General features: G+C 36.4%; 1 long non-coding RNA gene across 1 annotated transcript in view; it reads right to left on the bottom strand.

Annotated features, from left to right (window-relative positions):
• Positions 1-6,274, bottom strand: part of LOC107659238 (uncharacterized) — a 20,281-nt gene that overhangs the window by 4,267 nt on the left and 9,740 nt on the right. The window lies entirely within an intron of this gene.

Raw genomic sequence — 6,274 nt, 5'->3', positions numbered from 1 at the left:
TATATATATATATAGCTCAGTGAATTTAGTTTCAAACAAGCAGAATGGATGTCAGTAAATTCTGTGCTTGACAGAGGTAAGACGCATACTAACACTGCTAGATTTACAGCTCTCTCGCCATCACATAAAGCTCTGTCTTACCTTTGACTGCTTCATCTTCCTTCAACAGTCAGCTTCAGGCCATACGCAGAAACTTAATGCGTTTTTAGCATAGTGAATTGATTAAGTTAGTGGAAATCGGACTTCCAAATAACAAGGATGAGGTAAGGCTACGTTCTAATCATCCAACAGCACCTTCTTGGACTACACACTTTGAAGTTTAATGACTAAGAGTCTGCTGTTATTTATGTTATAAAGCTAAATTTAAATTGGGTGTAAATCACAAATTATATAAATGCATATGGATATTTATAACATACATTTATAAATGAAAAAAAAAATTATGTCATCATCATACACTAAACTCCTAACCTGTCTTACAGGGCTTTCTGTGTGGCTCTGGTCTTTGTCTCTATAGAATTATGCACATTTAAATGTGCTGGTCATTTAGGACACAATCAACCAGGTTGATAAACAAACAGAGAAACACTAATTAACCAATTAACTGTTTGTATATGTCTGAAATACACACCGTAACAGCACATGTACTCACTCTGTGTAAACACATGTGTTGAAAAAGGTGAATTTCCTCTGTGAAACCTGTTAAACACAGCCAGGACACAGAGACGTGAAGATGAAAGTAGTAGAAGGATCTCTGAGCCCCAGAGGAGCATTTTAAAACACCAGACTGAGTGAGACCTCAAGTAACTGCACTCATGCAGAAGAGGATTCCATTAAAGGCAGACAGTGAGAGATCTTCAACTGGGAGAAATGTGAGGCATCTGAGGAACTTGCACAACATAATGACGTCAATCATGAATTATTTTTAAGTGGCATAAATCTGAGTGAATTCTCCACATCTTGCACTATAATAAATATAATTTATCATCATTTTTGGAGTGTAAACCTCCTTTTTACTGCTTGTTCAATTTCTTAATTAGAATGATTTAATTTAACAAAAATATTGAATATTCTAATTTCGTTTTGTACAATCCACGCTGGTTTACTTAATCTGTTTGTGTTAGGACTACATGAATACTCGTTGTTGGTCTTCACTGAAAATGAACATGAAACTTCTAGTTCACAGCATGCTTTCCAAGAATCTGAATAGGGACAGTACATGTTGAAAGTGTTTTTCAACAAGATGTTAGCATTTAATGTTATGTTGGAAAGATTCTGTTGATTTGTGCCTCCAAAGCAGCAGTTTTCAAACCGTTTGGTCATGTGGGAGTGGAATTAAAGTCACCAGAAAATCAATATTTACAATTCATATTTTTTATATAATAAATTATTTATCTGTGCACATTATTTTTTTTTTAACTCATGTGCCTTTGTAATCTTTAATTTAAAAACATTAAATTCCCTTCCCGCTTCTATCTATTTTCTATGACGTGCACCGGCTTGAGGGCGGGACAGTAATCTATCACATCAAGGAACATGTCTGTCCCATTAGATTGCAGTAACAAAACAAACGATTCAACGATTCAATCAATTCTCAATGAACAAAATTATAGTCTCTTCCTACATCTGTTTTCTGTTTCAAGCTGTTTCACTTGGATATATGCGTCACTTTAGAGAAGAGAAGAAAAGAAAAGATGGTCGCAATTCAATTCATTCTGACTGATTTTAAGTTTGTTAATATACTTAAATGTTTCTGCCATAATGCTCCAAAAGTAGCGTTTTATGCTGCAGATGTTACGGGTTTGAATCAGTCTATTCAAATGTTCAATATTACCTTGCTGATTGCACATTACGCAAAACTTCCAAAGTGAAATGTCCAGTGAGTGGCGCTAAAAGTACAATCAGTTTTGTCCAAAACAGATGAACGTGATGGCAACTTTTTATTAGGTTGGTTGTTGCACGACTCATGGCAGTTCGGAAATTAAATGTCCAGTGAGTGCAGCTAAAAGGTTAATGATTCTGTTTGAAAATAGCATACCACCTAAACTAAATAAACTAAAAATGTTTAGTGATAACTGATAACTAACTGATAATGTTAATATAAGGAAACGTGAGGTAAAAAGGCATTTGCTGAAGCAACAATTCTATTTTAGCTTGCTTCGACAAGCCTTTGAGCTCACTGCTACGTCACTTACACTTTTATTTTTGACTCTCGTTTCACAGGACTCATACCAGAGTGCTCCACATCACAAGTGTGACGCTATTCCAGGTGAGCTAACAAGCAAGTTTACTACATCAGAAAAGCCACAAATATGAAGCTGGTTGTGACGCATAACATGACATCATAACATGGTTCCTTGCACAATACTAATTCTTTATCAATCAATAATCTGCCCTTGTGACCATAATTTGTGTTTTACTGGTTCTAGTGTTACTGCAGATGGAAGCTGCAGGGAATTGTTACAGTACATTTTTGGAGTTTTGCAAAGATGTACTGTAGTAAAAGTATGTTTTTTCCAATGAGCCTAGGTTGAAATCGTTTGGACTCATGTCTTGCCTACATGGGTACTGACCCAGAAACCAGCCCAGATTCATGAATAACAGACTCCCACCATGTCTAATGTAAGGTTTAGCTGATTATAAACATCTTAATAAACGTCTATAAACGTCTCAAGCATCACAAACACCTCTACAATTGCCTTGGAACCTGTATGGAAAATTCACATGTGTGAGACACTGAACATTAATGAACTGAACTTACTAAAACCTTATTGTTCTAAAGCCGCAATAAGGTGACATTAAACTAGGAAAGGAACTCTGCATGAACTTCCCAGCTTTTTATGAACAAGCTGATTAATTTCACAAGAAATTATTTCCAAAACTGTAAATGAAAGTGCAGCCATCAGTTGTGACAGCAAAATATTAAAAATGGAAGCAAACAATGAACCTGTGCAGTTTATGAAACTTGCATGACTTTATTTGCATTTGTGTGTGTTGTTTGTTTAAGGGCATCTGGCAAATCTTTTTTATCGGGCAGTTCTGCTAAGAGAGAGAAAGAGGCTGCAGTAAGATGGAGCACCTTTCCAGGAGCCCAGATTTATATTAATTCTTCTTGAATCATAAAGCTTAATATAAATATGAGAACCTTCAGTCCCCATCCACCGCTCTGTAGAAACCCCTCTATTAACATCAATCATGTCTTATTTTACTCACATTTATCATAATCATGCTCACACACTCTCTCTCTCTCTTCCACTCTCCTCTTTCGACATTGTAGCAATGACAATTCTTCAGTCACATTTATTCAGAATTTCCTCTCTCATACCTTTTCAAACATTTTAACCAATGTATGGTATTTTTTAGGGTGTTCAGATTTCTTCCCTCTGATCTAAAAAGATTTGATGACTTTAAAGTTACAAAAATTATATTTAAAATTACATAGACTAAAATAAAATAGTGTAATTATTATTGTGTTTTCATGCTATGGCAAAACAAAAGAAAAATCTACATTTTTGAGAACATTCTCATAATCTTCAAAATATTATTACCACATGCATATGTTGTGGTACTCTCATGAACGCACATCAAAGACTGACACGGAAGAGAAAAATTTGTTGAATAAAGTCATTACTTTTGTTTTCTTTGTGCACAAAATGTATTCTCAAATCTTGAACTTTGTCATTTCATTCCAATTCCATTGCATAGGCAGGGTCAGAAAGCAGAAAGAATTTCATCAAAAATATTTTAATTTGTGTTCCAAAGATGAACGAAGGACTTACAGGTTTGGAACGACATGAGGGTGAGTAATTAATGACAGAATTTTCATTGGTGAATTATCCCTTGTTCATTTTACATTACATTTAATGCAATGTCACGACTTTATTCTTGAAATTTTGTGATTTTTTTCATAATGGGGTCTATCAGAGTATTCTTAAAATATTATGACTGTATTCTTGAAATCAGTTTGGTTATTCACATTCTTCAAAATATCTTCTTTTGTGTTTAGCAGAAGAAATAAATTCATACAAGTTTGTAACAACCTGAGAGTGAGTAAATAATGACACATTAATGTTTGGGTGAACTATATCAATTTAACATTAATAAACATTACAGAATGAAATGAACAGGTGTTCTGGAATCATCAGTTGGTCAATATATTGTAAGGCACAGTATACTTTATACAAATATTGGACTAATAAACTAATCAAATAATTATAATGAAGCAATGTATATGTAAAGTGGCAATGTAGAGTAAGTAGCAACATCTTTTCTTCCATTGTGATGTATAGACGAGTGAATCTGATTATCGAATAAGACAAAAAATGTAGGGGAAGGACTTGGATCTATCCATCTGTTGTTGATTGGATATACATTTAAAAGAGATAAAATTAGCATCATGAAAAACTACAGTAATATTATAATATTAAAGCAATAATATTATTCCTTTGAGATTCAATTCAATTCAAGTTTAGTTGTATGGCGCTTTTCATGATACAAATCGTCGCAAAGCAGATTTACAGAAAATATAAGTTTCTATTTTAAAGTTTCTACATTATATTTAGTAGTAGCTTATCAGTGGTGACTATGTCAAGTTGATGTCCATATGGCAGAAATGTACAGTAAAATTCAAGCAGTTAGTTAATGACGTAATCAAACAGATGGTGAACACTATTAACAGCAATGATTATATGTTGCGATTAAACTTATAGCAAAGTTTGGTAGTTTTGTATGTTGTTTGATGGTTGGCATCATCTGAGGTCCTCTGAGGGGTGTTATAATTTAAGATATAGTGGGATTATGTTAAAATTGCCCCAAGTGACCTAAACAGACTTACTAAATACTGTATATTCAAGGTACTGTTACTCTGTTAGCCTACTTCTGACACGTCTTATACCAAAATATACCATGTAGACGTGTAGTAGTCTGCAAGTAATGAAGGAAAGTATAAAAACATGTCCAGCCTCCCCTACATAGTGCGCTCCAAGGATTATTTTCCTTGTGAATGCTATATAACACAGCTGATAGCTAGCAGAGGCTTCAAACACCCCTCTACTTCAAAGATCTTCTAATACTGCCCCCTCTCTCACACAGACACACACTCTCACACACACTTCTGACTGCTCTCTCAGAGATCACACACTCTTTAGGAACTGAGGAGGAGATTCGTCTCTTCCTATCCCCCTGTTGCTCTCTTCATTACTGCCTCTCTCTATCTCCAGGGCCCTTGTTCTACAGTGTTCATTTTTCCTGCACTTGTCCACTGTGTGTTGCTCTCCTCCAGTGATAGCCCTCTTTAAGCTGTGCACACAAAAACCCTGTTGTTCCCTCTGTCATACAGCTTGCTGTTTACTTCCTGTCCTTCTCGCTCTCTCTTTTCTCTACGCTCCAGGGTTGCCAGTAGTCTCCATTGGGAACGGGTGACTCACAGATGAAGGGGGGGCTCATGGGTACAGGAAGTAACAAGGGAGCTGGCAAGAGCAGCTGATCAAATTAATAAAAGAAAGGAGTGAGACACAGGGGGAAAAAAATCTACTACGTGGCAAGCTGTGCGAAGGAATGAATGCAAATATACAACCACACTGCTAGATACCAAACAAGAGAGACCAGGGCTATAACTCAGTCAGTACACTGAGGCAAAGAACAACTATAATGAAAAATAGCAAAAAGCTATATTTCAAATATGTGAAGTTGTATTTCCCATTCTCATTTAATTTATATTTCATTCACTTAGTAAAAACAAAATAAAACAAAACAAAATAAACTAACAACTTGCAACCTACTAATCAGGGTTGCCAGGTCTGCGTGACAAAACCAGCCCAATTGCTACTAAAAACTAGCCCAATCATGGCCAGAACAAGGCCAATCACATTCTGGGTGGGGGGTGGGTTTTCCTGCTCAGTTGAATTCGCGAAAGTTTGAATCCAATCTCACTGGTAGGTCTTTCAGGGTGGCCTGGGGGAGGGGAGGTATCCAAAGCACATCAACTGGTCACTGGGGTACCTCAGGGATCAGTTCTTGGACCCCCTCCTCTTCTTCATATACACTACATTACTGGATCCCATCATACAGGCACATGGCTTCTCCTTCCATTGCTATGCCTATGACACACAGCTCTATCTCTCATTTCAACCAGATGATCCAATGGTAGCTGCACGGATCTCAGGCTGCCAGGCGGACATCTCAGCATGGATGAAAGACCCTCACCTACAGCTCAACCTGGCAAAGACTGAGCTTCTTGTCTTCCCTGCCACTCCAACTCTACAGCATGATTTCA

This window comes from Sinocyclocheilus anshuiensis, unplaced genomic scaffold (genome assembly GCF_001515605.1).
Source record: "Sinocyclocheilus anshuiensis isolate Anshui unplaced genomic scaffold, SAMN03320099.WGS_v1.1 scaffold539, whole genome shotgun sequence".
NCBI lineage: Eukaryota > Metazoa > Chordata > Actinopteri > Cypriniformes > Cyprinidae > Sinocyclocheilus > Sinocyclocheilus anshuiensis.
Note: the sequence above shows the minus strand (reverse complement) of the source record. Positions and strands in the feature narration are given on the sequence as shown.